The sequence below is a fragment of the Stegodyphus dumicola genome, chromosome 1 (assembly GCF_044657685.1).
Source record: "Stegodyphus dumicola isolate Sdum_Otavi_A_Nest chromosome 1, ASM4465768v1".
In the NCBI taxonomy this organism is placed as follows: domain Eukaryota; kingdom Metazoa; phylum Arthropoda; class Arachnida; order Araneae; family Eresidae; genus Stegodyphus; species Stegodyphus dumicola.
In genome coordinates this window covers 248,796,465-248,808,145 of record NC_140768.1, presented here as the reverse complement: position 1 = coordinate 248,808,145, position 11,681 = coordinate 248,796,465, and positions in this window count along the sequence as shown.

Below are 11,681 nucleotides of genomic sequence, written 5' to 3'. Positions count from 1 at the left end.
TGCATCGTTACCAGGATGCGGAACGACCAATAGTGATTGAGTCAATAAGACCACATCATACAGACAATTCAAGAAAGATTCGAAACGCCTGCAAGTGGGCTAACTGCATGGACGTTTTTGTGGATTTCCTCACATGTTATATGCATACAAGTCAATTTCTCATAAAAAATGTTCGCAAAGGTATTCTCCTTTACGCGAGTAATGTTTGACTTAATCAAATATTATGATTCAATCCAAGAAGAAATGAGTAATAACTGTTATATCTTGTGTAACGGAGAAACTTTGCCGACAGCGAAAAGTTAAAGAATACGGTATATCTTATCATTTAAATACCAATAGAAATTGTCCCTCGATTGTTTTGATAATATTAATCCTGAAAACTCCTTTTCAATAATATACATAAATGTATCAATATCGTGCAAAATTTTAGAATTATAATTAAGAATACAAAAACATAGAGATTGTAAAAACAAGCCATTCATTCACCTTAATATGAAACCAAAGATACTTTGTTTAGGTGATAAATGCGATCTTAAAAAAATTTTGGGATCTAGATTTCATACTATATGCCTTTAATTCTTATAATAATGAAAGCAAGAAAGTTGACATGTAAGATAGCATCGTTTTATGGCTTTACACGTACGTACATTATCATTTGGGTACACATATTCCAGAACGATAGTTTCACATTGCGTCTAATGATTACCTGGCGCTTTTTGATACTTGAGAAATTGAGAATGGGAATGTTTCATACATCCTGAGACTCAGAAATGTACTCCAAGGATTGAAATTAAAAAATTCAATGCTTGGAGAAATTTCGCAGCTAAGCACAAAATTATTTAAAATTTATAAAAAAAAGGGTTTTCCTTGTCGAAACACACGTTATCGACATGGAAAGTATGAAATTCATAGATCCTGGGACTTTTATTTTCCAAATTTTTAAAATTAAATTTAAAAAACTCATTCCAGTAGTATGCCTTAATATGTTTTTATCTTTTGTACATTTTTTTGCTTATCTAGATCGAATCACTTCTCAATATATCACCTAACATTATATCAACCATATCTTTCAAATTTTAGTAGTTTAGGTAGCACATGCAAAAAGTCAGCACACTTCATGCGATCAACCCATTCGCTGGGAATCGGGTCACGGTTACTGTACTATAAGATATGCTCTTCTCGAGGAGAAATCTTTTAGTGTGTGACGTCACGGCTCATAGTCTACTCAAAGCATCTACCCGCTATTATTTCTTCGTCTTCGTTTCTACTACTTCGTGAAGTCAAGTGGCGTCACTAAAGTCAAACGCTGTTAATAACATAACCTTGTTTTTCTTCTGATTTGGGACGAACTATCAGTTTTCGTCTGGCTTTTTCGCTAGATAATTGTGGGTTCAAGATGACATCGAAACTTATAATTACACATATGATATACTGTATGCGAAGCATGATATTGTATGCACATATACTAAGTATTATTATTCAGCCTTATATCAAATATAGTAAAATTTTCCCTGCCTATATCCATGACCTCTTGTTTTGCCCTTTAGAATTACAGAAATAAATATAGTTGGAAACCAATTACTTCCGAACCTTCATTTACTGCTTATATCTTTATATTATAGTAACAGACAAAGTAAAAAAAATAATAGTAAAATAAAACTGAATCAAAGCTAAGAATAAATCAACAGATACATTGAAATGAACTGAATGTGTGGGATCATTTCTTACAATATTTATGAGAAATATGAAGTCCAAATCTATTTCCAACATAAATGTACTTATGTTAGTTCGTAAGTATTTTTATAAACAGCGGCTATAATAGCGTGCAGTATATCACATAATGTAAACATTTACTACATAATTTAGCGCATCAACAATGGAAATAAAAAGATTAACATAGTTCTGAGATTATTTAAACACATACTTTTCACTACTTAAGTAATTTGCATTTTGATAAAGTACGCTGAATAGTTTACGCGGAAATGAAGCACGAGACGCAAACACAAACATCCTTCTAACACACAAACATCCTTCTAACACAAACATCCTTCTAACACAAATTATGGAATTGTTTTAAATCAGAATATGCAGTCCTGCGGAATTAGGTCATCTTAGAATTAAATCTATATGAGATCGGCAACAAAAAAAAGAAGTAAACGAATTGCCATATTTCAAAGAGCCAGAATTGCATTCAACGTGACTATTGCCTAATGGGAGCTACGATAAGAAAACTTTCTTCAAATGCTGACCTCTCCTACGCTTGAGCTTCGCCTTGGATCGCCTTCTATGTAGAGATAAGCTTTTACGACGGCTAACCCTTCCAAGTCCTTCATTTATTTTCGTGATTTAAATGCACGAGATACTGTCCCAAGAGGGGTCTTCATTTTCTGCCCCACCCCCATTCAGTGCAAAAGGATGTATGTATGTCATTCTTTCCTTGGCGCCAGAAATCCAGACGCCCTGTCTACAAGTGGTGCAGATTTTCCTGTTGATCGTTCAAGGGCTACAAGTGGCCATTCACGACATTCATAACTTTTCTTCTTGGCTCGAAATACGCTTTATGAATACAATTTTGTTTCTTTCGGCATATTTTTTTTAAGAAAAAAGCAACCGTATTAGTCTTGTAGTAGCAGTGCTTTAAAAAGGAAGCGCTTCCGTCTGGGTTATATATTTCAAATGATTGCGGTACTTAGGGTGGAGATGGTTGCGATTGGGATAAAAATGTCCATTTTGGGGAGTATTTTTTTAACTTGAAATATTTTGATGTATGATACCACTCTGATTTTATTTATTTTAAATAGCTGTTGTAGACTTATTCTGTCTCTTATTTATTTAAAAGAATATGGACGATTTATAATAGAAAACAACTTTAGTTTTAGAGGCAAATTATTATGTTAGCTATTCATAAAACAATTAATAGTTTGTATTGAGTTTCATCAATTGAATTTTTTCATCATATGAATAACTTATTATACATTAATTTTTATGTTTTGTTAAAAGTTTCAGTAATCAATTAAAATTTTGAAAATGAAATATGCAAAAAAAATTTTCCGATTTGCTTTTATCATCTATTTAAATTGAAAGTTTGATTGTTTACTCAGACATGCTGAAACATACGAGGGAGACAAGCGAGGAAGGCCTTCTTAGCTGATTTCAACAAGGACAACTAATCTTATATTCGACATGTACATAGATAAAACACGGATGCAGGAAGTCAGTTTTCCAGGATTTAAACCTGGTAAACTGACTACTAGTGTTCAGCGGTAATAATCACTCCGAAGATGATGAGTGTTAATTAAAAGTATAATTAGACCAGTGCAATTGTGCAGCTACAGTCTCAAATTCAGCAGTTTTAAGATGTTATATTTCTTTCATTGTTAATATACCTGTAATGTATGAAAACGTTTAAACTTTTTTTGCAAACATTCTTCTAAGTAATTTGAAAATTTGTCCTAGAACTGAATCATCAATCGAAATTCTTTTAAATAATGTTCAAACGAAGGTCCGCTGTTTCTTCAATTCTTTATCGAGTACTACGTCCGCATGATGTATTGAAAATCAGTATGAATGTCTAAGGTTTTTATATACATTTCAGTACAGTTCAATAAGTTACCAAAGGTATTCCGACATTTATATTTTGTATCAGATAATAAATAATAATATAAAAGCAATATTCAGCTTGCTTCATTTTGAGACTCTTTTCCCATGCAGAGTTAACATGGAAAATACTTCCGAAGATTAAAAACTACACAAAAAAAACAGTGTCTGAATGAAAAACTTTTATTTTTGTCTCATAGATTACGGGCGTTTGTAATGATTAGCTACTTTAAGTGAATTCTGTGTTAGTAATGTTGTAAGCCGTATTTGATAATTTAATTTTTGAAACAGCTATTTTTAGTTTATTTCCTAGTACTTTTTTTAATCATCAAAATCTCTCTCAAATAAACCACTGCTTCAATTCATCAATTCCTGTGGTTACTAGAATCGATAATTATCTGTGTTTCTATTGTAAATGTATATGCATACCATCTCTGTTCTGAGATACATCGCCTGTTAAAAAGTTCCCTTCCCAGAACCGCTGGCACTATTTTGTCTTTTTACGACATTGACCGGAAGGGGTGGCCATTTTATTATTGAGCTACCTAACAGGCATCCACCTTTACCTCTTATGGAGGGACGAACAGTTACAACCATGCCTTCTCCAGGATTCGAACCAGGGCCCTTCAGTATCGTAGTCGGTTCCCCAAACCACTATACCATCTGTTCAGCGTCTGTTAAAAAGTGGTCTTTCAAGAGGAGAAAAAACGTTCTAAGGTTTTTAGTAGTTATAAACAGAAGGGATATTCTTGCGCATTTTTTACTCCATTCTTCTTACCTAGTATACACGATGTTTGTCACGGGACTTGAATTTCTGATGGGAAAAATAATTTACACACCATCCATATACTTGAGATGTAAAGTTACGCACCTGTATCCGTTGATTTGATATCCGTGGTTTAAGCAGGGCACGGTGAAAAAAAGCCGTGTAAATTCATAAATACCTGCCATTATCGTAAAACAATAAGTGAGGGTAACTAATACATATTCAATATTGTTGTGTTCCCATAGTAAATGCAGCATAAGCACCTACATCTTCTTTTCGGACTGACTTTACCCAATATAGTTGCGAAAGGATCTCTGTGGAACCTTATTGTTACGTGGTTTTAGCAAGCAGATAGTCTTGACCTAATCTTTCTTCGATTAGAGTTTTCTACTATTTAAGTTTAGATTAGAGTTTACACCATACCTACTTCGAATAGAGTTTGCTTCTGCTTTGATGTTGATATTCTCATTAGCCGCATGTCAGATATTTTATATTTCCCATTGCTTTGTTGCAATAAATGCATTTTATTTCTGTCATTCCCTGAAATAATGTTTAAAAAATAAAACAGTAGAAAACTTACGTTGCTTCATTCTCCACTCGTCGTTTAAATATAAGACCCGTATAACAAAGTCCCTTGTTTTCATACTTTCGAGAAAGAGTATAGTGCAGGATGCAGGATAGATTAAACCATTTTAAATTTGGTAATAATTCTGCATTGCATTAAATTCCCATTTATTATAGATAAACATGTTTCAGACACTAAACAGTAACTAAATAATTTAGCGAATGTAATCCTAATAATCACAATCACTTGACTTGTCAAATCTACGATTTATTTACCTGCATTAGTTTGTATGATTTGCTTTCCTTCACCCAAACCCCTTCTATAATAGATGGTGACCTAAATCTAAATTTCCATAAAACATCCAGTAACAAACATTTCGTGACAGTAAACAACTAATAAAAAATTGTCTATTCGTCGTAAACAATCCAACATCATACAGCATTGACGATATCAGATTGCCCCACCCACTGAAGAGATCCTGCTACTCAAAATGCAAATTCTGTAATCAGCCCCGAAAAGCTTCGAAACTTTATTTCCAGCGAGAGTTCGAAAAGAATTCCACTGTTACTTAAGAGCAAAGAGAGGGGGAGCCACAGAACCTAATTAACAACGCTATTGCGGAGAAAGCAAGCTTGTTGTTTGCCTAAGTAACTAATTATCGCGCCGAAGGCAAGGGAGGTACTTGCTTTTACCGGAGGTCCACATGGCTCTCCTGCCTGACGCATAATGCAATCAGAGCTGAATTGGAACGCTGTTTCAAGCAGATAAGCCAAAAGTTTGTTTTTATTTGCCCGTATTTGGGGGATCAGATAGGAAATTTGCTCGGATTTTTCTTCATTCGGTTTGTGGGTATACTAAGCGTATGAGCATTTATATACCTTTAGCCAAAATTATTTTTAGGTTCTTTGTTGTAGATGTTCCAATCCTTTAGCAAATAAAGTTTTTTTTTTGATATATATATATATATAATATATATATATATATATATATATATATATTAATTATTAGTAGTCAGTTGCTTTTCTCTACCGACTTCTAATGGGCTGACGGAGGAAAAGTAAATGAAATGTTCTTTACTTAGGAAATCACAGCAAGTAAGTATTATCTGCATTGTATCTGATAATACTTACATGCTATCTGAGTAATAGATCTGTAAATATTTTCCTCTTCTAATTCAGTTCTTTTTTCTGACAATAAAATAATTTTATAGACACCACCGTTTCATGACAGAATTAAATATTATTTTTATTCGTGCACAGATGGCATGAATCGGAAAACATTTATTTTGACAGTATCATAAATAATTAAATACATGAATACGTTTCGCATCGTTATTAGTCACAGAATACCCAATGTAGTGTCTGTATTTTTGCAATTCATCTTTGTGAAGGTTTAATTTATTATCGTGATTCGTACTTGGCTCCGCAGTGTTCAGCAGTGTGGAAACTAGTTCATCAGTTATCATGCTGATTTCGTTTTTGCTCTGAATTTTTTCGCCTTTTTTTTACCTCCAAATACCCGGACACTTCTTGGACAGTCTTCATCGAGAATTTCAGAACTTATGGGCCCGTCTCAATGCCAAGAACGCTACGATAATTGCAACAAATTAAGCAACCGATATTAGTTAACAATCGGGAGACGAACGGAAGGTACATGCATTGAATGCAACCAAACCTTCGTTCGAACCCAAATTCTTCGTTTCAGGTTAGGACTCACGCTTCTAGAATCCGTTCTTTTTGCTATTGTCCTCGCTTTGAGTAATATCCATTTAAAGTGTATATTAGTACAATTATAACAACAACGCTATGTCCATATTTGATTTGTACTTCAAACACGTGGTTGTTCTTCTAATTCAATTTCTGTTCCACAGTAAAATAAAAAAATAAAAAAAAAAAAAACTACTGAATAACTAAAATTATTTGGCACTTTCAAGTTGGATTATCGGTTAGGACGGCATGGGGATTTCATAGCATAAATCGTGTGTCGGAAACAATCATGTTCGTCAAAAATGTCTTCGCGAAAATACCATTCTGAAGACGAACAGAGATAAAACTCTGTAAGAGATAATATAACACTGCATACTTTATACTTTCTCTTTCTGTTACAGAATAGAGTTATCTACTGTCGAATGACATAATTTTTTTTTTTTTTTGGAATGGGGCTATAGGTTAAGTTTGTTAGTTTTGCTTTTAATTAATGAGAGTCACCAATTAGCTCGATTTTTCTCTCAAGATGTTGTAGATATGAATTCAAATTATACTTCACATTTGTGCTATTTTGAATACCTTTAAAGGTATTACATTACTGATAAATTCTAAGGAATAATATATTAATCTTTGCGAATACGTTTCAGCGAACGGTATCATAATAAGTTACATATACGTTAATTAAACTAAGCTATTAAATTTATTATAGTATATGTATTTCCCAAATTAATCTTGTTTATTTTATTTTACAGTTAGCTTTAATCATGAGATGTATGGAAATTTACATAGTTACTATCTGCATCCGAAGAAATAATTCCTAATCTGTAGCAGAAATTTGGGAAACCGAAGAATGAGTTCTTCATTTTAAATGTTAACATGTTTCAAATCAGGGTCATGTTATTATGATTTCTCTGTTAAATGTGCTAAAATATGCGATACTTCACTTCCATGTTATTGCAACAGAATCGATTTAGAGTGATTTGTGTTTAGATTTTCCTTTCCAATTATAAATTTTAACAAAATCAATGGAACATAGTTTCTATAATTAACACTTAAAATTCTAAGTGGCATAAACCATCCATGCTAATTTTATGCATTACGTTTAAAATATTTAACTTACTTTTTATAATAATGTAAATATCATCTTTATGAAAGTACTGTAAGGGTTATGTTAATTTTATGAAGAGTTACATTTTCAGTTAAAGTTCCTTTCCTGCCGATTCTTAACTTCAATTTACTACTTCCGGCCAGAACGTAGTTTTAGAATCACGTCTGAATACATAATGAAGAAGAGCGGTATTTAACTGCGAAGTTCTTCGGTCTTAGGGAGAGAGATACCAGGTATTGTGACTGCACGCGTCCTCCTTTTTTAGGCTACTCTCTTGTAAGCTATTATCACGCCCGGCCGTACTTTAGGCCCTTGATAGCTTCACAGTCTATTAACGTTAAGGGCCAACTCTGTTATAATTTTAATAGCTTCGGCTATACCTCTTTAGTTTAGATAAGTTTAGTATTATTTTTAGTTTCTTAAGTTCAAAGCTCAAATGTCGGCTTTATTGGGGGAAAAAAAAACTGAAAGATTACGCCTTAAAGGGGCGTTTTTTAACGTCTTCTGTGCTAGTTTTATTTATTAAATGTGATATTCTTTGCACTTTAAACCACATAAAATTCAATTCAACAGCAGTATCATAAAATACTTAAAACAACCTATCTTTAGAATTTCCGATAGACAGCCTTGCGCGCTGGAGATATTCGAATAGTGTTGCCATCACCTCGTTTTGAACTCACTGAGTTTGTTAATCGAAAGTTAAATGTTTTTCAAAATATGAAATAGATAGTAAAACAAATTCGAAATTCCAGATTCGGGCTTCCAGGTGCCCATGCTCGGGTGGAGGACTGCTTTATTCAGAATGTGATGGCTCTAGGCACCATTTTTTAGAACGCTATAAACATACATACATTTATGAAGATTCTTTATTATTTAATTTGTTTAAATATAATGCAGGACGAAAATATTTGGTGGCAACAATTTACAAAGTTTCGAGACCGTTCGAGTTCAGCTAAAAAAGGAAAACTCTGTAATCCTTTTATTTCATCCACCAATAACAAAACTCGGGAGCGAACGGGTTTCTTCTTCATGGGTTTCGATCTATGAATTTCTTCTGTTTATTGACGATTGGTGGTCTAAGGTCCATAAGCAGAAGAAATCCATGGATTCTCAGCAGAATTAATATTCATACATATTTTTTTTATATAGCGCGTTTTTGTTTTTCACTTGCAGTAAACCCTTCTTTATATTCTGGAGATAGATTACAAGAGTATTTTCGAATGAAACAATCGAACACCTAAGTTTAACGATTAATCAACTAGTTGATATTAAATGTTATTTTAACGCTAAATACTGAGAACATTCGCTTATATTTTTATCAATCACTTGCTCCTAGTAAACACTTATTTCCTGCAATTAATTGTAGTTCTTTCGCAGCCTCTCTCATCGGTGACCTAAAATGACTTAACATACTTCCGAAGTTAAGTCTTTAAATATTTCCGTAATAGCACCTTCTAAGTATATCCGGTTAAAGACATAATTAATGCGAAAGAAAAATAATTAGCTAATCCATATGATGTTATACAGTTATAGATGTATACTAAATTCCTCAAAATTCAAAATAACAGCTTAACAAGCCTTAAGACACAATAACACGCCGAATAAGTACTAATTCAGAACTCAAACAACAAAAAATTAACGCCGGTCTGTGAAAATTTTGAAAATTAACGCTGGTTTTTGTTGTTTGACTTCTGAATTAACAAGCCTTATCTAACTCTCCCATCAGTGAACATTCAACGCCAGTTGGTTTTCACTAACAATTAACAACAAGGAACGATAAAAAGATAGCTTTTTGTCAGTTCATTCCTACAATGACTACATAATAGAGTATCCGTTCTTCGCACAATGAATGATTGAAAAAGTGTGTCAATTGTATATGTCTTGTGTCCTTCAAAGCTTTTCAACTTCCTATACCTAACACGAAACCGAACACATTTCTCTTTTACGATGCACCCATAAATTACATCGATTGGCAACTTCGCCATTTTGGGGCCTCGCATTCATTCTCTACACGTCCCTGTGCCATCGTAACTTTTAATTAATATCCATTTTTCTTGGCCAGGTTAAAAATAAGCCCGAAACTTGCAAACTGAAAACAATAATTAATTGTAAGTTGGACTCAAAACGCTTTCTTTTGTGCTGTCGTTTACCAACTGACATCAGCGCCTTCGATCTTTGTCAGTCATTTATTAAGGTCTCTAATAACTAACTATGGTTGATTCCCCCTTTTTCAGATGGGTTATCCAAAATTAGAGACAAACGCCCACTTATACGAAAGCCTCTTGCCAATAATGCAATAGGATAGAACAGTTCTTTCAAGATGGTATTTAGTTTGGTTTCTTGAGACGAGATCCTATTTGATTTTAGGAAAGTTGTCTGTAAGAAGAAAGAGGATATGCAGATTATATTTATATAATACACAGTATACTCTATAAATACTTGGTTTAATTTAATTAAAATCTGTTTTGTTACTTAAATCCTTTCTTCCCTGCGATTATGCTAGGTGAATATTCCTTTATAATGTAAATAGCTGGTACAGTAGGCACCTCATATCGTGATCATTGTCTACCTTTTAAGCAAATGATAATAAACGATGGCAAAATGTAGCATTCTTCAAAATAGAAGCGTAATTAATTTAATATAATTATAACTGTACATATATAAATACTTGCTTTATAACATCTTAATTAGCGGTAAAGGCACAACTAATCGATTGTCTGCAAATGTTTGGTAAAAATTCATTATTAACTGTTCTTAATGTTTCTGGAAATTACATGACCGATGCTGTAATCCCTAATTTCAATAATTTGTACATAATTCACCAATTTTATCATGATCATCTTCAGAATATTTATCATATTTATGTGCTTGGATATGTTTCACAGAACAACTGGCAGACATGTTCTGTTATTAGTACTGCAACTTGAATAATTTCATCATTATCCACCCATGCATTAAATTCCTCACTATTCATGTTATTTGAAGACATTGATTTTTCTTCTTCAACTTCTTCTAATCTATCATTTACTAAGAGTTTGTCATGCTTAGAAAAATTCTTTATTGTTTTCTTTCAGTTTCTAAAACATGTTCAGTAAATGCAGGGCATCAAGAAATTTAGTTTTCTTTACTAATTCATTTGAACTTATATCCCTATCATCCATATTATCCATATTAAATAGGACAACCCACGGCAATATTATAATCCCATCGCTTTTTAATAATGCATTAATCACATAGTTGAGACAATGCTGAAGTTTTTCTCGCAAATACACAATTTCAATAATTACTGAAATCATCCATCACCTGAATTTATCTATTATTTGCTTATAAACTCTTTACTCCTTTACAGCACAAGAGATTTTTTTCATTTTTCGATAACTAATAGTTTTGAATTTTACTACATATGCCAATACAACATAAAATGTTCAACGATTTTTGATATTTTGAAAATTTATAATACTTCTGTTTTAAACAATTATGTATTTTTGGGCTACTTACAGTACTATAGACCGGCTTTGCCTGCCTTATAAATGTTTTCAAGGCAATATTTTGTAGACAGTTTAGGCTTCTTATTTGACAAGCCGTTAAATCATAATATTTTTCTTTACTGTTAATACACTTTTAAGTAGTTACTTTTAAGTAGTTAAGTAAGTATTTTTAAGTAGGTTACTTGTTGAAGTACGGGGACACCCGTTTATCGCCATAAGTTCCTCGTTTTTCATAGTTAGTTCTTCAGCGTTTTGTTTCATTAATTAAACGATGACTGTAACATCTTTACACTAACTTTAGTAAATCAAATTTTCAGTGTTTTCGAAATGTGAAGTTTACCACTACGTATCTGTTTCATGTTTTCATTTCGATTTTGCTTTGAAACAATAGCTTCTCGATTCTTTAAAATGTTCCATAACAGGCGTTTAGAAATACTTTAGAATTATTTAG